The sequence below is a fragment of the Camelus dromedarius genome, chromosome 17, assembly GCF_036321535.1.
Source record: "Camelus dromedarius isolate mCamDro1 chromosome 17, mCamDro1.pat, whole genome shotgun sequence".
Lineage (NCBI taxonomy): Eukaryota > Metazoa > Chordata > Mammalia > Artiodactyla > Camelidae > Camelus > Camelus dromedarius.
The window spans coordinates 40,205,571-40,228,008 of record NC_087452.1 but is presented as its reverse complement, the minus strand read 5'-3'; the positions used below and the strand labels follow the sequence as shown (position 1 = coordinate 40,228,008).

The following is a 22,438-nucleotide window of genomic DNA, read 5'->3' as shown; positions in this document are numbered from 1 at the left end:
AGAGCCAAATTCCTCTCCTGCGAATCTAAGTGATCTTGGCCCCCAAGCTGGGCTTCTGCTGCAGCCGATTGCTCTAGCCTGGAGAGTTTTGAAGGGTCTCTAGGCCTACAGAATGGTCCAGAAGGAAGCTAGCTGTGACCCCCAGGTCTATCTCCATGTGTCCTTCATCCATTCATTATCAGGACCTCAGGCCCACCTCCTCAATCCAGTGGGTAAGGAACAACATACAGTCTGGAGAGGAGAGGTGGAATCAGAAAGTACTTTAATCCACGTCAACCATGACAAATTCCATGCGGAAGACATCACCAAAGATTTGGAGAGAGATATAACCCCTTGAAGCAGAAAAAAGGCTCGTCTACTCCCTGGTCACATATGTCCATTCTGGGTGCTTTATTGCCAGTAACTTGTTAAAAACTCAGGAAACATTAGCCCAATATTCAAATTAGACTATGAGAACCACTAGCAACCTACTTGATAGACTAAGATTGTTGAAAATGAAACAACATAAGGCAGCCAGGGAATGATACTATTAAAGAAGGAAGGAAGGGAGGGAATGACTGGGGCAAGTATGTACTCCTTTAACACCCCCTTGTGGACACTTAAAAACTTGATTGCTCTTGGCAGTTCACAGTGAATTACGGGAGGTTTACATTGTTGCAGGCACTAAAGCACCAGCTGACAGGTTTAATTTTGTCATCCTTCAAATGTTATGCAGAAATTGATATAGCCAAGCCCTTATTTTTGTAACCCACAGAAACCTACTGCAGTTTGCTTTTACCTGGTGAGACAAAAAAATGCTTTCACAGTCTTGCCCTGGGGATATATAAAGCCACTTCACCTACTGTCTATCACAGTGTTATTAGAAGGAATTTAATTCAAGTGTAAACAGAGACATCTGTTTATGGCCTCCAGAGGCTGGATGATTAAGCTAGAAAACAATCAAGGCTCCTGCTAAATTGTCATCTGTTAAGGAGCACAATCTGGAGTTTTAGACACACACTATAAATATATAGCATTCTCATTTTAAACCTCTGTCTCATAGTGCTCTCAGGTTAAACCTCTGTCTTAGACCACTACGCAGGTGAGTGTGTCTTTTTGGCACACCCACTTAGAGAGTGACTTGAACATTGGCAACTTTTGTCTGGGAAAAGTAGTGACTGGGCTCCCTTAAAGCCCTTGTGTCCACGATAATGCCATTCCATGAGGCCCAGAGAACCCAGAACAGGACTCATTTGGCCGAGCAATCATTAGTAATATACTCACTGGGAGAGCCTCTGGCAGGTGTCACACCACAAGTGAGGGAAGCCTGATGCGAGCTCAGCGGTAACCTAGGAATTGTACTTCAGGGATTTGATTCTACCTAAGTGAATGACAGCAATCTTGAGTTGGGCATCTGACCAGGGAACCACCTTCCCCACCAAGAGAGGTACTGGGAGAGATTACTGTGGAAAATGTTCTCTCTCTAACAGTAGGTCCTTTGACCCTTGCTTTTCACCAAGCATTGTCCCTCATTTGCCCACTTCCCTTGCAATAAAAGTAAAAATGGCTAACCTCTTTTCAACATTTGTAACCTAGAGTTCTGAGTTCCCTACACGTATCAGCTAATTTAACTCTCACAGACCTCATGACCCAGCATCGCTTCCCTGGCTTACCATCATAATTACCTCCTCACAAATATCCTTACCTCCTTTTATCTGCTCTCTTTCCTTTGTACTCATCTGTCAAACTGCAACCCTTGTTAAACTCAACCACTGGCTCCATACCTGCCTAGGACAGTGATGGTGGCTCGGGGAAAACAGTGGTTTTCTCCTTTTCCCTTCACCCCCATCCTCCGTCTTACACAGCTGAAGGCTTTGCCTCATCCATCACTGAGATGTCTGAGGCGCCTTCATTTTCCCATCTCCAGATCTTCCCATCTGAGGCAGTGATGCATGTTCTCTGTCTTCTTTTCTGTTTATAATGGACGACGTGCACTTGCCCATCAAAACCAACCCCTCAATCTATGTCCCGGGTACCGTCCCCTTTTCTCCATGAATTATCATTGTAATTACCCTCCTTTTTCTGAATCATCCATTTCTTCCTCCCTACTGGATCCTTTTCATCAATATCCCCTGATATCTCTCATCTTTCATACATAGGCAAACCTCAAATATACTGCAGTTCTGTTTCAGCCCACCACAATAAAGCAAATATCGCGATAAAAAGAGTACTGGGATTTTTTTGATTTCCCAGTGCATATAAAAAGTATGCTTACACCATACTGTAGTCTATTAAGTGTATTATGCCCTAAGAAAACAATGTACATACCTTAATTTAAAAATACATTATTGCTAGAAAATGCTATCATCTGACTCTTCAGTGAGCCATAATCTTTTTCCGATAGTAACATCAAAGATTGCTGATCACAGATCACCATAATATATATATATATAACAACAATGAAAAAGCTTGAAATATTGTGAGAATTACCAAAATGTGACACAGAGATACCAAGCAAACAAGTGCTATTGGGAAAAAACGGCTCAGAGAGATTCTCAGCAAAACGAATACAGAGGAACGCACCTCGACGCAATAAAGGCTGTTCATGACAAATCCACAGGGAGCATCGTGCGCAACAGGGAAAAGCTGAAATGTCCTCCTCTAAGATGTGGACCAAGACAAGGATGCCCACTCTCACCGCTTTTACTCAACATAGTATTACAAGTCCTAGCCACAACAAACAGACAGGAGAAAATAAATAAATAAAAAGCATCCAAATTGGAAAAGAAGTAAAACTGTTATTGTTTCCAGATGACATGATGCTATACATATGCCACCAAAAGACTATTAGAACTAATAAATGGATTCAGTAAAGTTGCAGGATACATAATTAATATATAGACATCTGTTGCATTTCTATACACCAACAATGTACTATCAGAAAGTGAAATCAAGAAAATAATCCCATTTAAAATCATGTCAGAAAGAATAAAATACCTAAAAATAAATTTAATCAAGGAAGTGAAAGACTTATGCTCTGAACACTGTAAGACATTGATGAAAAAATTGAAGCTGACACAATAAATGGAAAGGTATACTGTGCCATGGATCAGAAGAATTAACACTGTTAAAATGTCCATACTACTCAAAGCAATCTACAGATTCAGTGTAATCCCTATCAAAATACACATGACATTTTTCATAGAACTAGAATAAATAAACCTAAAATTTGTATAGAATCACAAAAGACCCTGATTAGCTAAAGCAATCCTGAGAAAGAACAAAAATGGAGGCATTATAGGCACTGATTTCAAACTACACTACAAAGTTATAATAATCAAAGCAGAGTGACACTGACACAAATACAGACACATACATCAATGGAACAGAATAGAGAACCCAGAAATAAACCACCACACATAAGGTCAATTAATCAATGACAAAGGAAGCATGAATACGCAATGGGGGAAAGACAGTCTCTTCAAAAAGTGGTGTTGGGAAAACTGGACAGCAGCACATAAATTAATGAAACTAGACTATTTTTGCATGCCATATACAAAAATAAACTCAAAATGGATTAAAAACTTAATTGTAAGCTCTGAAATTATAAAAAGCCAAAAAGAAAATATAGCTGGTAAGCTCTTTGACATTGGTCTTGGAGTGGAGTTTTTGGATCTGTCCCCCAAAGCAGAGGCAATGAAAACAAAAATAAACAAGTGGGACTACACCAAACTAAAAACCTTCTGCATAGTAAAGAGAACCATCTGCCAAGTGAAAAAGCAACATACTGAATGGGAGAAGATATTTGCAAATCATATATCCAATAAAGGGTTAATATCCAAAATGTATTAAGAACTCAAACAAATTAATAGCAAACACAAACAATCTGATTTTTTTTTAATGGGCAGAGAATCTAAACAGACATTTTCCCAAAGGCATACAGGTGGTCAACAGGCACGTGAAAAAGTGCTCAGCATCACTAATTATCACGGAAATGCAAATCAAAACCTCAATGAGATACCACCTCACACCTGTTAGAATGGCTATTACCAAAAAGTTAAGAAATAACAATATTGGCAAGGATGTGGAGGAAAGTGAACTTCATACACTGTTGGTGGGAATGTAAATTGGTGCAGCCACTATGGAAAACAGTATAGAGGTTCCTCAAAATTTAAAAATAGAGCTACCATACAATCCAACAATTCCATTCTTGGGTATTTATCCAAAGAAAATGAAAACACTAATTCAAAAAGATATATGCACACCTATGCTCATTGCAGCATTGTTTATAATAGCTAAGATATGGAAGTAACCTAAGTGTCCATCAACAGATGAGTGGATAAAGAAGATGTGGTATATATATACATACATAATGGAATACTCCTCAGTCACAAAAAAGAATGAAATCTTGCCATTCACAACAACACGGATGGACCTAGAGGATATTATACAAAAGGAAATGTCATACTGAGAAAGACAAATACTACATGTTTTCACTTGTGTGTGGAATCTAAAAAACAAAACAAATGAACAAATATAACAAAACAGAAACAGACTCAAAGATACAGAGAACAAACCAGTGGTAATAGGGGGGCAGGGTGGAGTGGTGACCAATGAGGGGCAGGTAAAATAGGTGAAGGGGATTAAAAGGTACAAAGCACCAGTCATAAAATAAATAAGTCACAGGGATGTAATGTACCACACATGGAATATAGTCAATATACAGTCAAAAATATAATAACTTTGTATGCTGCATAATGTATAAAAATATTGGATCACTATGTTGTACACCTGAAACTAATGTAATGTTATCTGTCAATTATATCTCAAAAATTTGTTTTTAATTTAAAGACTTTTGTCTTATTGAAAACAAACTAGGCGAAGATAACAGACAATGGGAGAAGAGATTACAATGCCTAAAACCTACAAAAAGCTTAGAGCTAGTTTCTAGAAAATAGAGGGAACACTTGCAAATCAGCAAGAAAAGACTTTTCTACTTGATGATGATTTTTTCCCCTAACGCTTATTAGAGTTTCTCCCCCCTTTTCCTAAATATTCAATAGCCTCCACCTTTAAAAATTAATTGATTTGATAAAAAATTTAAATTTCTGTTTTGCAAAAGCCAAACAAAATAAAATCTAAGATAATAAAATGTAAAGAAAAAACTGGAAAGGGGTTACTATCAACATATGTCAAACGGTTATCAGCCTTTCTTGCAAATCAACTTTTGAAAAATATACACAATGTACAATATGTAAAATATCCTTTCAAAAAAAGAGAAAATATCCTTTAGCAGCACTTTGAGGGGAGACAGTGTCATGCTTTGGCTATTAGTACTGCAGATCATTAAATGAAAGAGTACACATTTGAAAAATGAACAAGTAAGCTTTTAAAATTGTTATCTCTGTAATGTAGTGTTTACAGTTTCTTTGGGAAACACAAAATCCAGAAAAGCTCAAAGGAAAAAAAAAGGTTCCTGTAAATCCACCATGCAGGGAAACTACTGTTATCATTTTACTGGATAACCTGCTCATTTTTTTTTCTCGGCATCATTATTTTTATAGTGAAAGTAGGATTAGTCTGTCCGTTATCTTTCATCACCCATTTTGCTAATTTCCCCCGTGATTAATTATTCTTCCTCCAGGGGCTGATAGGCCCCTACTGCCTAGGCCCTTCCCTGCAGACTCAGGCATGGAAATTGGCCAAGTTTCCACTACAGTCTGTGGAAGCCAAACTTTGGAGCCCAGCGGGCTTGGGTTTGAATCCCAGGTGTCACTCAGAACTGTGAGACCAGGTACAAGTCACTGAACGTCTCAGAGGTGCAGTGAGGTGTACTAATCCCTCCCTTCCAGGGTGGTTTTGAGAATCTCAAGGATTTCATTCGTGTCAGGAGCAAAGCCAGCCACCCCACCCTCTCCCTCCTCTTCCTTCTGAGTGTCATCAGTTGCAGCTGGGAGAGCATGTTAGGACAGGCCCCAGTGGGCATCGTCTGGTCTGGAGGGTGTGGAGGATGGGGCAGCAGAGAATGCAGACCAGAAGGAGCTTGAAAGATGTCAGAAAAGCTGTCCTGAAAGGGTGAGCCCCCCCAGAGCTGGCCGGAAGGGGAGAGGGAGGGAGCCCACCAGGACGGAGAAAACATGGTTTTGTTTTGCTTGTTTTCCTTGCTAGAAGTCTTTAAATCAAAGTGATAATTGAAGGCAGGGCTTGGAAAACTTTTTCGATAAATATTAATAAATATTTTAGGGCTACGTAGTCTTTGTCGCAACTACTTAACTGCCGTCAAAGCAGGAAAGCTTCCAAAGACTATAAAGAATCATTGTGGATGTGTTCCAATAAAATTTTTTATGGACTCTGAAATTTCAATTTCATATACTTCCCACGTGTCACAAAACCCTACTCTTCCTTTGATTTTATCTTCAACCATTTAAAATGGGGGAAAAAACATTCTTTCTTAACTTACTGGCCAACAAACAAAAAACAAACCTCAATCACTTAGCCAGAATCCTGGCTCTAGTTCTTTCTGGATCTGCAATGTTAGGTATGGTACCCTACATCTCAGACCTCAGTTTCCTTATCTCTAAAATGGAGGTGATGATGCTAATCTCAGAGACTCAGGGTGGGGATTACCTGCACAGTACTTGGCATATAAGCATTTAATCAATGTTAACTTTCATTATTATCTATCAAAGGAGAAAACACTGCTCAGATTAATTTTATGGAAATCAATGCGGTACCTGATGTGAAAATGCAAAATGGCGAGATGTAAAGTGGAATTTCCATCCTTTCTTTACAAGCAGGGCCTGGGGACTAAACAAACACACTAGGTTTGTGGCAGGACACAGCCGTCCTGGTTTACTAATTGCCTTTCAAGAATAGTGAGCTTTGACCTTGAGTGGCTTAATCTTATTAGCATTATAGTTAGGGGTCCTCTTTTATTCCTATTTGCATCTTCTCCTTCTCTCTCTTTAGCTTAATAACTATTCAATTCAGCATTAACTTAATAAGTATTAAATCAGAGGCTTATCAGTTTCTTTTCTTTTTTTTCTTTTCTTTTCTTTTTTTAACTTTTTTGGCTTTCTTGATCCTCCCCATTATGTTTATTTTCTGTTTTCTTAATTTCTGCCCCATCTTTCTTATTTTCTTTTTCCACTTTCTTTGTTCTGTCCTCTTTGTAACTTCTAAAGTCAGATGCGTAGCTCATTAACGTTCACTTTTTCTTCTTTCTGACTGTAAGAAAGCCCTTGAAGTAAATGTCCCGCGTGCAGCCCACAGGTTTCTGTAGTTAATAATTTGATTATTATTCACTAAGAAGTATTTCCTGGTTTCTGTTACACGTGGTTTTCTCCGTTCCTCGGGGAGCAGTGAGGTCTGCCCACCCCGCGCAGCTCCGCAGAGATGGGCACCGGGTCTCGGCACTGTCTTCAAGTTGGCTCATCTTCACCGGGTGTCACTCACTCTCCTCAAATAGTGTTATTTAGAGGTATCAGGTGTTAACGTGATTCTCTGAAGATAGCGCTGCTTCTTCACTTTCTTATTGTCTTTGTTACAGTGTGGCAGGGATATCTTTTACTCTGCCTTATTTAACCACAAGACCCCATGTATATTTTGTAAAATTACTAAGTCGAAAAAAAGTGGCTGCAGTACCGCACATTGCGAATAGGTGGTGCTATTGATCCGTTTAATGTCGGTCCTTAGAGTTCCGGTCTAGTAATCTAATTTCTGTTTACTTGCGTTTTAGTTTGTTTTAGAGAAAAGACCTGCAAGTCAGAAGAGGTGGAGAGGTTATACGATACTTGCTAAACTCTCAAATGCTCCAGGCACGCAAAAAAAAAAAAAAACCACACATAATAAGTAAAAACTTTGATTTTTAAAGGTGTAGGAAAATGTCCCCCTAGGGACCTCTCATTCCAGAGGTCCAGTGACCCCAGGAAGGAAGAAGCATCTGCCCTCTTGTGTTCTCGTATCTGAGTGACCTGCCTATATGTTCCCTGGAGATGCTTCCCTGGGCACAGTCACCTGGCTGACTTGTTTCTGGTTGCACATTAGCAGGCCTCCAGAAACTCACTTTCAAGGGTTAAAAAGGTTAGAGTGTTTAGTTGGCAACGATTTTCCATCAGTGTGAGAGTGAATGTGGAAGCGATGGTATTCGAGTGAGGCTTGTGTCCTCTTTGCTAAATGCAAATCATGTAAATTGGTACAACTTTCTGGCATGAAACTTGAATGAACTTCATCTGAACAAAATGCCATGTAGAAGGCCTTTAAAATGTTCAGCTTTTTCACCTCTGGGTACTGTTTTAAAGGAAACCATCAGAGGTGAGTGTTAGGAGCCATGAAAAGGTTTTGATAGTTGTAAGAAGGTGATTTGGCCATGGGCCCATGAGCCCCATAAATGCCCCACACTTGCTGGTCTAGCCATCCCTTACCCGCATGAGATCCCTGAGGGAGCAGTGTACACAGGAACGAGGGACATGCAGGACGCTAAGTTACTGCTTGGTCATTATACACTTGGTGCCTGCACCGCCCCCTGCAGGTCTCCAGGGAGCCTGGCTCCTAGTTCATGGCCCAGGGAAGTTTCCTTCCTTCCCCCTAGTCCAGCACTGGATGAACTGGACATTAACAGCCTTGTTTGGGACCATGGAATGTTATCCACCATCCAAAACACCAAAGAAAACCTTATTATTAGACTCTAGCAGAGGCTGGCTCACCCTGAAACACACGCACTGAAGTTTCACAGCTTTCACCTGCCCAGCCCTCCTCCAGGTTCCTGAGCCCAGAGCTGCATTCCTAGGTCTTATTTTTCCTTTTCTGAGAGCTTGTTTGGAGGTTGCAGCAGGGGAGCAGAGCTGCTCATATATTCTTACCCGAGAAGAACGGTCCTCCTCTATTGGGGATAGTCGTCCTCTTCGACCGAGCACGCAGATTTGGGAGGGACGCACCTGGAGCGGTGAGGGAGGAAGGGGGCACCTGCATAGCCAGCCAGATCAGCCGAATCAATCCTGGCGATCAGTGGGGTGACACATGTCACAGCCAGATAACCCTCACATCCTATTTTTCCTTTTTTTTGAAGAGTATCTCTAAAATCTTACAAGCATCGGGTCCCTGCAAAACTGAGATGTTACTGCTCTCAGAACCCTGAGCTGGGAAACAGGGAAATAATCAAGCAGTGAGTAGCAGGCCTTGCGGCTTTCTGAAAGGAGGCACATGCCAGGTTCTATGGGGAGCAGGAGTAAGGGGCAAGCCAAGCTTTGTCAAGGCTGGAATGATGAGGCGTCATGAGGTGGAGAGGGTGAAAATGCCTCCTGGGGTTGTGGCAGGGAGTAAATGAGTAAATGAGATGATGTGTAAAAAGGTCTGAGCATGTGCTCTGCAGAGTCAATGCTTGCTAAATGTTATTATTATTATTATTTGCATGGTTACTGTGTTACCTTGAAGACATGCAAACTCCATTTACTGAGGTCCCCAGAGCTTCCGTGGGTCCAGTTTGAGTCACCACTAAGGCCTGGGACAGGGAGTTTTCTTTTGCTAATGTCCATAGAAGTCTGTCTTTTTCATTGCTTGATTGTATTCTTGCAATAAACTCCCATCTTGCAGTGGAAAAGACCTAACTTCGGCGAGCATCATCTCACTGGCGCCTCCGGCCAGATCAGGCAGGTGACCTGAGCCCCATTTCACAGGTGAGGAGACAGTGGCTCCAAAAGCTTCCCAGCCTTGCCAAAAATTCCAGGGCCCGTGTGTGATGAGGCTGACACCTGACCTAGGAGGTGCTTTTCTGATCGTCCGGTGACTTCTCTGAGCATTTAGGTTAGCTGGGCACTGGATGTAAAAACCAGCTTATCAGTCCCAGATCAAAGTATGGATTCTCTGTGCCCTAATTATTTTTCTAGGAAATGGGAGTGGAGGTGGGGTGGAGGGATGCGTGCATGTTAACTGATTATGGAATCAAGGTGATTGCGGGGAGGATGTCACTCTGAAGGGGAGACTTTCCGTGGAACTCTAGGCGTCTTGACTAGGGAGGGGACGCTGGGTTCTGCTGACCCTATGCCCAGCAGTTTGGACAGTCATCTCTCTGGCACCTTCTTTGCTTGGGTTCCATGTTCTCATCAAAGCCCCTTTCTTTCTTCCTTCATCTTGTTTGCTAAGTAAGTGGGAAATGATTATTTCTTACTGCAAATAATTCAGTGGGCTTTAGGTGGTTTATGAGTGTGGACAGCATAAACCAGTCCAACCTGGCTCTGCTCTGGGTAGAAGTCCGAAGCTGCAGAACTGAGTGCACCCTCTCCCCTCCACATGCACCCCTGCAGCAGGGAGGGCATCGGGCTGAGTGCTCCTTGACACTCGTGAGAGTCAGGTCTGTCTCCAAGAAACTTTTTCCATCTTGCCTTTCAAAGATCACTCCTTATGGGGGCTGGATGGGCACCTGGAAGGCTTGGGGACCAATTAAATTATAAACCTGAGAAACCATTGTGCATTTGGGACCTGAGACTCTCTCCACACTGGCTCTCTGTGTTTTTACTATATTCGTCAACATCTTTTTATCCCCTTTGCAAGGAAGAAGGAAATATGTCCCACAAAAGTGCCCGGGGAACTGACTACACAAGCCCGGGAGGGAGGGTCGATGTTACCAGGAGTCCCTGTGCTGCCCTTTTGCATACTTGTTTGCACTGATGACCCAGGAGGAAACAGGCAGCCCCATCCACAGCAGAGTTTCACCTTTAATTAAACTTTAATTCACTCATGCCTTGTCCCTGGGGCCACATACTGCTGGGAATCGGCGCCAAGAAACCTGGACTCAGGCCAGGGCCTCATGGAAGAACACCCAGAGGCATCACTGAGTAAAAATAGATTTTCCTGACTATTAAATCCAATGATCTACTCGGGGCCCAATGGGAACACTCCCAAAGGAAGCCCCCAGAGCTGCCTACGGGCAGGGAAGGCAGATGTTTTCAGTAAACACCCCCACCCCAACACACACACAAATTGGGATTGTGCAGTTACCCATTTAAATTCATCTCATCTCTGGTGAAAGCCATCAGGATGAGGATGGGAAAAAAAAGAGCTTCCAACCATTCACACGTGCTAACTGGGTGCCAGGCACTGTGGGCAAATGAGATGGGATCAGCCTCCAACAGACACTGCCAGTGCCCCGCCCACTGTGCACCTGGAGACCACCAACAGCTCCTACACCTGAATCCCCCTAGTGCACACCTAATAGACCACAGTATAGTATAAACATAACTTTTCTATGTTTATATACACTCAAAAACCAAAAAATTTGTTTGACTCTCTTTATTGTGATATTTCATCTGGAACCAAATCTCCGGTCGGCCTGTCTACTACTTGCACCCAAACCCCAGTCTTAGCATCTGCTTCTAGAGGAACCCAAACTAAGACTCAGTTTTACTCTTAACCTTAGTAATGAGGACATTTCCAAGTTAGCTTCACTAAAAGTGAGAGTCTCAAACTCAGATACCTCCAGAACAAAGCCAAGGAGTGAAGAAGCCGAATGGAGCCTGAGGGCGTCCTGGGGATCCCATGTCCTGTCTCAGAGCAGCTGTTACTCTACACCAGAGACTGCTGCCACCCAAGAAGATGGGGCCAATATTGCTAAATCTTCCCATTTTTAAAGAAACAGACACATAGATCAGACACATAGATCAATGGAACAGGATAGAAAGTCCAGAAATAAGCCCATGCACTTATAGCCAATTAATCTACGACTAAGGAAGCAAGAATATTCGCTGGAGAAAAGAAAGTCTCTTCAACAAGTGGTGATGGGAACACTGGACAGCTACTCATAAAAGATTCAAATTAGAACATTCTCTAACATCATACAAAAAAATAAACTCAAAATGGATTAAAGACCTAAATGTAAGACCAGATATTATAAAACTCCTAGAGGAAAACATAGGCAGAACACTCTCGGACATATCACAGCAATATTTTTTTTAAGCCAGCTCCTAGAGTAATGGAAATAAAAGTAAAAATAAACAAATGGGACCCTATTAAACTTAGAAGCTTTTGCATAGCTAAGGATACCATCAACAAAACGAAAAGACAACCTACAGAATGGGAGACAATATTAACAAATGATACGACCAACAAGGGACTAACGTCCAAAATATACAAACAGCTCAGACAGCTTAATATTAAAAAAACAAGCAACCCAGTCATAAAATGGGCAATAGACCTAAATAGACATCTCTCCAAAGAAGACATCCAGATAGCCAACAGGCACATGAAAAGATGCTCATCATCACTAATTGTTAGAGAAATGCAAACCAAAACTAACAATGAGGTATCACCTCACACCACTCAGAATGGCCATCATTAAAAAGTCCACAAATGGTAAATGCTGGAGAAGGTGTGGAGAAGAGGGAAACCTACTACACTGCTGGTGGGAAGGTAAATTGTTGCAGTCACTATGGAGGACAGTATAGAGGTTCCTTAAAAAACTAAAAATAATCTTACCATATGATCCAACAATGCCACTCCTGGCCATATATCAGGAGAAAAATATAATTTGAAAAGACACATGCACCCCAGTATTTACAGCAGCACTGTTTACAACACCCAAGACATGGGAACAACCTAAATGTCCATCAATAGATGACTGGATAAAGAAGCTGTGGTATATTTATACAATGGAATAGTACTCAGACATAAAAAAGAATGAAGTAATGCCATTTGCAGCAACATGGGTGGATCTAGAGATTATCATATTAAGTGAAGTGAGTCAGAGATAATCAAATATCATATGATATCACTTACATGTGGAATCTTAAAAAAAAGACACAAATGAACTTATTTGCAAAATTGAAACAGATTCGCACACATAGAGAACAGACTCATGGTTACCAGTGGGGAAAGGGAAGTGGGAAGGGATAAATTGGGAGTTCAAAATTTGCACCCTTGTGGAGAGATGGAAACGTTAGCTATCTTGATTGTGGTGGTGGTTTCATAGGTGTATAAATCTGTCAAAATTCAACAAATTGTACATCGGAAATATCTGTGGTTTACTGTACAGAAATTATACCACAATAACGTTCTTTAAAAAAAAATAAAGAGAGGCTACAATTCTGCATTTTTATCTGGGCTTTCCCAATTTTTCAATGTTGGAATCAAATCAAACCATTTTTCTTTTTTTAATTATAGTTGATGTACAATGGTACGTAAGTTTCAGGTGTACAACATAGCGATTCACAATTTTTAAAGGTTATACACCATTTACAGTTATTACAATATATTGGCTATATTTCCTATGTTGTACCGTGTATCTTTGTAACATTTTATACATGACAGTCTGTACTTCTAAATCCCCTACCACTGTATTGCCCCCCCCCAGTCTCTCTCCCCATTCATAACCACTAGTTTGTTCTCTATATCTCTGAGTCTGTTACTTTCTTTGTTACATTCACTACTTCATTTTATTGTTTAAAGTTCACGTATAAGCGATATCATACAGTATTTGTCTTTCTCTGATGTGTTTCACTAAGCATAATATCATCCAAGTCTATCCATGTTGTTGCAAATGGCAAATTTTCACTTTTTTATTCAATTTAAAAATGTTTAAACACTATGAAGCCAAGAGAAACCTATTTGTCGACTGAAACCCACCCACAGTCCCCAGTTTTTAATCCCTGGTTCCACTAGATTTGTCACTCAGGCATCCACTAGTGACCTTTCCCAGGGCCGTTTAAATTGAGTGGTGAGGCCGTAAGGCATATTGCGGAGAGCTGAGAAAAGAGTTGGAGGTAAGAAAACAGAGAAGGCCAGGGTAGATGGTGCTTCCCAGGATAGAGAGAGTGGTAGTTCTTGAGGTCAGAGAGCTATTTTAGTTATTCAAGGTTGGGCACTTGAGAATGTTTGTAAACAGAGAGAAAAGATCCAGCCGTAAAGAAGAGATTAAAGATAATGTAGAGAGGGAGGGTAACCAATTGAGCAAAATCCCTCAAGTGAGGGCAAGAATGTGTTCAAGAGTGCTGGCTGTGAGGTTGGCCTTCAACATGAAGACAGCCCAGTATTCTCTGAGATGGGGGTACGGGGGTGTCATGTGATGCAAGACACCCCAAGGTAAAGATGTTCTAAGTACCCCAAGGCACAGTGACTCACCCCTTTAAAAATAATATTTATTAGGTATTTGAAAATTTTTATTATCTAATTCCAAAATTGATAACTTGCTTATTGTGGAAATGGTGGAAATTGCAGAAAAGCATAAAGAAGGAATTAAACATTTCCTGTCATCCCACCACCTGAGATAACCATTGGTAATACTTTTTCCTTCAAAGTACATACTGTTTTGTAATCTGATTTTTCTTTTTTACTTCATAACATGCATGAACATTTTCCCATGCCATTAGGTATTCTTCTAAGATATGATTCATTACAGTCACATGGTGTTTTCCATAGACGGTGCACCAGCTTTTATACATCCTATCCCTCATGCTCTTCCTACAATGTGAAACTGACATGCCTCCATCAAGAGGTGGGGTCTTTGTTTCCTTCCTTTCAACCTGGCCAGACTTTTGTAACTGCCACTATAAGTCGAACATGGCCTGGGTGATGCTGTGTGACTTCCACAGCAGATCATAAAGGGCAATGTGGCTTCTGCCTGGCTCTCTTTCTTTTCAACCCTGGAACCAAGCCACCACATTGTGAGGAAGTCCAAGCTGTGTGGAAAGGCCACATCTGATTATTCCAGCTGACATACCCAGCTGGCCTCTGGATGATTATCAGTATCTGCCAATATGTGAGCAAACAAGCCTTCAGATGATTCCAGCCTTTAAATCTCCCAGCTGAGGCCCCAGATGTCACAGAGCAGAGACAAGCCATCCCCACTCTGTCCACAAAAACCATGAGCAATAATAAATGATATGGTTACATAACTAGAATGGCATTGCATTGCATGAATATATAATAATTCCCCTTCCTTGGGTTCCAGGTTGCCTCCAATTTTTTGGTTATTATAAATAACATTGAAAATGAGCCTCCATCTAGCTGATTCTTTGCCTAATGAATCATCTATATCCTAAAAAATTTAAATAAGAGCAATAACTAGGTCAAAGGCCATGATCATTTGAACAGTTCTGGAAACGTCACTCCATTGCTTCCTGGAATGATTGAGTCAACTTACGCTCCCACCAGTGGGGTATATGAGAGTGTGTGAAAGCATCCAGTGAGTTATTCTTAGTCACCATCCTCTGGCAACTTCACATCTCTTTTCCTCCAACTGCCATCACCACCTCTGTCGGCCACTTTTTGAAGTACATGATTCTCGGGTTCAGAAACAGATTAGTGCTTGCCTTGTTGGGAGCTGCTCAAGGCAAGGAGTGAATGGGAACAGATGGTAGTAGGGCCATAAGCCCAACAGCTTCCCTCTGAATAGGGGGTTCCGGGGTGGGGAGGGTATTGCCAAGGCTGATCACACCACAGACCAGAGGCTTCTCCTGCCCTGATTGGATAGAGCCTGGGACAGCAGCTCCAGCCACAGCACTAAACCCAGGAAATACGCCTGCTCCTGAATGGGGTTGAAAATCGAGGCGGGAATATCCTTTCCTTTTACTCTGTTGTTGTTGAGAAGAAATTCACATTACATAAAATTAACCATTTTAATGTAATAAATTCAGTGGCACTGGGCAAAATTCCCAATGTTGTGCAATGACCACCTTTGTCTAGTTCCACAACATTTTCATTGCCCCAAAAGGAAAACACCATTCCCATGAAGCAGTTTTCCCCTTGCCCCTACCCCCAGCCCCTTGCAACCACCAATCTGTTTCCCAACTCTATGGTTTGTCTGTTCTGAGCATTTCGCATAAATAGAATCATGCAGTATGTGACCTTTTGTGTCTGGCTTCTTTACCTAGCATAATGTTTTAACGTTTTCGAGTTTCATCCACTTACAGCGTCTGTCAGTACTTCATTCCTTTTTATAGCTGAATGATACACTATTGCATGGATATACCACAATTTGAGAATCCACTGATGGACATTTGGGCTGTTTTTTTCTTGTTCTTTTCTGTAGGGAAGGGGGTGTCTTTTTCTTGTTCTCATCCTCTGCTGTTTGGGATGTAGGCTGTTATAGGGATAGGGGTAGGTTGAAAAGGGAAGATATTTTGCAATGTAAATAGAAGCAATATAAATATTGTTAGTCCAGATTTTCTGGTCACACGTGCCAGAAACAGCACAAATTAGCTTAACCATGAAAAGACAATCTATTGGTTCATTAAACTAAAGATTCATGATGATAGGTGTCTTCAGTCACAGCTGAATCTAGGAACTCAAACTACATTATCCACTTGCCATCCTCAATAGTGTCTTCACTGTTAGGCAGTGGCTGGGGTGAAGTCTGCAGATGGAGACCGGTAATGCCTCAGAACGAAAGCCAGACTTTCAGGGTGGACGTGAACAACAGATTCTACCACAAGCGGTCATAAAGTGATGTCCACGAATCTTGCTCTGAGATACCACGTTGCCCGGTCTCACGATGCCTCTTGAGCATCTGCTCTGTGCCAAGCATGGTGCTAAGTGCTAGGAATACACTGATGAGTGAAATAGATAGTCTCTGCCCTCACGGAGTTTGCATTTTAAAGCCAATATGCATTTTTTAAAATCAGCCCAGCTGCACTAGTCCCTGTCTTCTTCATGAATCGCCACAGAGCAGCTGATGGGAGGAGAGTCATAGGCCAGAGCCAGAGACAAGGATTGGGTACATACAATTTATGGAGGGAATGCTCTTAGGAGAAAGGGGAGGGAGGGAAACAGGATGGAGCAGTGGGAAGAGCTAAGCAAGAGAGTGGCTGCAGCTGGAGTCAGCTTCAGCCTGATCCCAAAGGAAGTCCTGGAGCATGAATTGTACTGTGGAATTGGTCCCAGCTTGAGGCAGGAGGGTGGGCCTTTTGTACCCACTTGTCAGACACTCATTGGCTGTGGGCTGCCCTAGGTGGGCTGCGCGTGTCATATTCCAGGCCAATGGGTCCTGTTCTGCCAGGGCAACTCTCTGAAGGGAGTAGTTGTGAGTTATTAACCACCAACACTCCCAGCTGCTGGGGATGGGTCCACCGGCCTGGGGAAGGCTCCTGGGTGGGACACTGACAGTGTCCACTACAAAGGGGATGATGTTGATTACATTTGCATTAGGTAATGTGTAATGCCTGTCTATGATTTGGACAGCAGCTTTTATTCAATTAGTTAGTTAATTATTCAATTAGTTAAATGATGTGACCAAAGAGTAAAATAATATTAATAATAATATAGGGAGATGAATTAAAACTCTCTTTAAACCTTTCCCAGGATCTTTTTTGGTGATTCTTTAAGGGAAATAATAAGAAAATTAAGGACAAACTGTAAGCTGAGTCTTTCTCAGCAATGCCCAGGGTATTAAGGGAATTTGAAGGAATGAGGTTGAATATTGTAAATTGTGTTTGGCAGCTGTGTTTGGAAATCTTTGCTTCCTAAAAATGGAAATACTGTCTGATAAAGCCAGGACAATTAAAGCCACTAATCATTTGTAACTGAAAGCTTCTAACAGGATCAAATGGGAGTTGAAAACTCCAAATCTAATTTGTCAGTAATGGACAAAAGATTATGTCCATTGGGACATCCACTGCAGATAAACAATGAGCAGTATCAGTCAAAATCTTATGCTTTCCTCAATTTAAATTGAATTTGTGCTTTAGGAATTGAAGCTTCATTGACTGCAAAAACCTTAAAAGCAGTAAGAAGATGTCGAACCATCAACTGCTTACTTAGAAAGACAACTCAAAGCCTTGGGAGACCAGAGTCAGCAGTCCTACTGTGGTCAGGGCTGGAGATTGGAGGAATGCACCACTGTGAGAAACGGCCCAGCTAAGTTTTTGTTTTGAGGAACTAAAATGAACACACACCTGCTTCCCCCTACACACACAGAGCTCAGTGTCTACTTTAACATGACTTTTCTATCCCATTGTATGCACTAGTATAACTGCCATGCCAGGAAAGTAACTTGAAAGTTAATTATGTGAATCTCCTGAAAGACACGTCAGTGCTTCTATAGGAAGCATCAACAGACAGCTGGTCTCTTGGCAGTAAATACCAACCATCGACTGACAGCTCCTAAATTTATATCTTCATCCAGCCTTCTCTTCTGAACCCCATATTCATGGAGCCAATTGCCTACTCAACACATCTCAAATTTAGTAATTCAAAAAATGAGTTCCGGGTCTTTACCCCCCAACTCGATCTACCTACCATCTTCCACATCTCAGTGGAAGGCAGCTCTAGAAAGCCACTCAAGCCAAAACCATGGTCTGGTCCTGGACTCCTCTCATTGACCCCCCCTACTAAGCCATCAGGAAACCCAGGTGACTCTGCCTTCAAAATATATCCCCAATCCAATCACTTTTCCCCACCTCTACTGCTGCCACCCTGATCCACGCCACCATCATCTCCCACCTGAGCTATGGCAAAAGCCTCCTAGCCATCCCTTTGCCTCCATTCTTGTCCCCCTAGATTCAATTCTTCATAAAGTCATCCACATGAGGCCTGGAAAACTGAGATTATGACATTCCTTTGTCCAAACCCACTTCTCCAAGAGGCTAAGTCCTGCAAAGCCCTGCAAAGCCCTTCAGGAAGTGTGCACATATGCATACACACACACACTCACACACACACACATTCACACACATACACACACACACCCTCCACAAGGGTACTACCCTCAGTCCTTCACTGAGCACCTACATTAAACAGCCATCTGTGCCCCCATCCTGTGCTCTCCATGCCCCTTATTCTTCTCTACTCATTTGGAAAACATCTGTCTCTTTCCACAGCATATATAGCACTACTTTATAATTTGCTTACTCATTGTGAGTATAGCTTAACAATCTCGTGCTAAAATGAAAGCTCCACACTGGCAGGGATCTTTGTTTTGTTCACTGAAGGATACTAAGAATCTGTAACAGTGCCTGGCACACCTTAGACCCTCAATAAACATTAGCTAAGTGTATATGTACTTTTTTTAATGCTGAGATGAGACATTAGCAAATTTTGACCATTAGGTCACAAAGGGAATGTTGACAAATTTCAAAAAGCAGAAATTATGATGACCAAAGTATAACAGAATTACAAATTAATAACCAAATAATACCTTATAAATATTTCCACTATGATGTTTTACTATACTTTTGATGTCTTTCTTTTCGTCTTCCTTTCTCTCTCCCTGCTGCACCCTGCCCGCCCTGCAGCCTCGCAACAAGCCTGACATACCCTGGGATACTTCGTGTTCTGTTCTACCAACATCCTCAGTTCAGAGCTGCAAGTCTTCAGTGAAAGAGAAGCCCCTGGAGGATGTGGTGTGGGGCTGCCACTTCCCATCAACAACCATTCACACCCAAGTACATGTAACCCAGCAGAACCCTGTGGAGCCTTCCTGAGACCCAGCCCCTGCCCCATGTCCTCTGCCTGCTTCTTGTCTGTAGAAGAATTTTAGCCTCCTTGGCCTTTCCTGAGTTTCAAAGAATAAATTTAATCAGAGGAGAAAATGCAGAAACAAAAGAAAACAGTCAAGCAAGACAAAACAATAATAAGTTGGCTATTAAACAAACTCAAGGACCTTTAGTTCCTCCTCAAGGGCTACAGACAATATTCTGAGCCATATCCTTGAGCTGTTTTGCAGATACTCAAACTCCTACCAGGTGGAAGAAGTTAACTGTATGCTGACCACAAGCACATACACCCCAGACCAGCTGGAACCAGAAGGTTGATGATACTGACTCCTGATTACCTCACCACCGACCAATCAGAAGAATGTCCATCAGCTGATCACACACCCCACAACCCTCTCCTTCAGCCTGTCTTTAAAAACCTTTCCCTGAAAGCGTTTGGGGAGTTTTTTAAGCAGTAGCTTCCTGGACTGCTTGCTTGGTGCCCTGCAATAAACACTACACTTTTCTTCACCACAACTTGGTGTCAGCAGATTGACTTTACAAACTTGGGTGAGCAGACCCAAGTTTGATTTGGGAACATACAGCCCACAACCTGTTTATGGGATCATCAGCTCGATGAAGGAGAAAACTACACAGGGGATGAAGTACAGTGTTCTGTGTGGGGACAGTGAGTACTTTGTTATGATCTAAGATATGATGTGCCCCACAGCAGGGAGTCAGGCAACGGGCCCACACCTGGAGACTGGACTGGGTTTTTCACTGGCCGTGAGCACTGGCCCATCTCTGCATAAGTTGGTTGTGTGGCCCATGTGTCTCTAAGAGCAGTTGTGACCATGGGACTTGGATATCAGATGCCCATCATGCTCTCTTTCATTTTACTTTACTGAATATGCTTTTTAATTGAAGTATAACATACATTCAGAAAGATGTACAAATCATAGTGAATAAATACCTCTGCTATGGACTGAACTGTATCCTCCCACACTGAAAATTCCTATGTTGAAGCCCTAATCCCTAATGTGACTGCACTTGGACGTAAGGCCTGTGAGATGATAAAGGTTAAATGAGGTCATAAGGGTGGGGCCCTAATCCTATAAGGCTGGTGCCCTTATAAGAAGGGGAAGAGACACCAATGTGTACTCTCTCTCTCAATCTCTCTCTCTCTGCCATGTGAAGTCACAGGGAAATGGCAGCCATCTGCAAGCCACTCAGTCTATGGATTTTGTTATGGCAGCCTAAGCTGACTAATACAAACTCAATGCATTTTCACTAAGTGAACATACCCATGTAACCACCATGGGGCTCAAAACAGAAAATCATCCATATCTCCACTCCCCATCCCCCGCTTCTTCTTTGTGGAAAAGCTTTAGCCCCCAGGCCTTTCCAAATTCCAAAGACCAAATTTAATCAGAGAAGAGAGAAAATGTAGAAATAAAGGAAAACCTTCCAGCAAGACAAAATAATAGTTTAGCCATAAAAACAAAGTCAAGGATCTTTAGTTCTTCCTCAAGAGCTATAGATAATATTCTGAGTCATGTCCTTTGAGCTGTTTTGCAGACATTAAAACCCCCACTGGTGGAAGAAGTTAACTGCACACTGACCACCAGCCCATAGACCCCAGATTGGATGGAACCAGAAGGTTGATGATTGAGATTCCCAAAACATCACATTGTTACCTCACCACCAACCAAACAGAAGGATGTACACAATTCGGTCACACACCCTTCTCCTTCACTTTCTCCTTAAAAACCCGTGCCTGAAAGCCATCATGGAGTTTGGGTCTTCTGAGTTAAAAGTATGCCTGTTCTCCTTGCTTGGCCCCATGCTGGGCAGGTTGCAATAAACTTCACCACAAACTCATGTCATTAGACTGGCTTTGCTGAGCGTAGGGCAAGTTTGGTTCAGAAACACATGCAGACACTGAAAAGGTCAGCTCTTTTCTACCAAGTCCATGGCTGGGTTGTGCTGGGTGCCTCACAAGACAGCCAGCAAAAGGAACAGTGGCCTTGTTGTCACCACCAGGCCACATCCATCCCCGAATCCTGCAGCAAAAAACTGTCAAGTCCTCTAAAGCCCCAGCAGGTAGAGTCTCCGCACACAAAATTTATTTTTAATCTTTTATCTTTTCAAAAAGAAATTTAAGATACGAGCAACCTAATAGAAAAAGATGAATAAATTATAGACTCCCAATTCATCAAAACAAACAAAAACAGCAAATGGTCAATAAAATTTGAAAAGATACTGAAAATATCACCAACATTTGGATACAGTTACATCATTCTACCTTTGTTCTAAGAATAAAGGGTGGAACACTTACCTGGCAGGGAGATACCATGATCAAGAAGGTGGTTTTCCCAGGGCAAGGCTTATCCATTGCACTCCAGATGTGCTGACCCCTGCCATTTCCCCAAATGTGGGAAACTCGACTGCATAATTTGTGGTAGTGGCGGACTGCAATCGCGTTTTCCCCTTTGGGAAAAAATAAAAGAATAAAGGGTGGAAAAATTAAAATTCCCCTATATCTCATATTTTCATCAGTTTTTAGAAATGAGCAAACATCTTTCTCTTAGCCCATCATACTTTTTTCTTATATCAGAAGAGCAAGACAGGCTCAGAATTTCAAAATAAAAATCTAACTCAAAGGAAAAAGAGCCAAAGCATAATCACTTCTTTAGTCCTACTGCTCGTCTCCTCTGATTCCTATTACCCATGGTCTGGTTTGTTCTGGTATTGAGTTCATGCTAATATCTGGAGCTGTCAGTATAATTACTGATGTCATCTTAACTGCAGTGGTTTTACAGCTTGATATTTCTGTGTTTAACAATGCCATAACACCTCACAATTAAAACTGAAATTTTAAAAGTTCAAAGTACAGGCTAGCAGACTACATACCACAGCTTCTGACTTTGCTCTGGAATCATTTTTAAATTACATTACTCGAAGGAATGCATTTAGCTCTCTCCTCTGCTCTAAAAATAACAACAGGAGGTGGAGGAATTTAAAAATGAAGGAACGTGAGAAAGGCCTTGAGGATGAAATGT

The 22,438-nt window shown here is 41.8% G+C and overlaps 1 long non-coding RNA gene and 1 other non-coding gene across 3 annotated transcripts in view; one reads left to right on the top strand and one right to left on the bottom strand.

Moving 5' to 3' along the window:
• Positions 1 to 22,438, bottom strand: part of LOC105084630 (uncharacterized) — a 128,448-nt gene that overhangs the window by 44,793 nt on the left and 61,217 nt on the right. For both annotated transcript variants that reach the window (XR_010384917.1, XR_010384914.1), the window contains exon 3: positions 21,715 to 21,866. This is a non-coding gene — a long non-coding RNA (uncharacterized LOC105084630). The remainder of the gene's footprint in view (positions 1 to 21,714; positions 21,867 to 22,438) is intronic.
• Positions 21,707 to 21,869, top strand: LOC116158376 (U1 spliceosomal RNA). Its single transcript, XR_004142685.2, has one exon. It is a non-coding gene; the product is annotated as a U1 spliceosomal RNA (small nuclear RNA).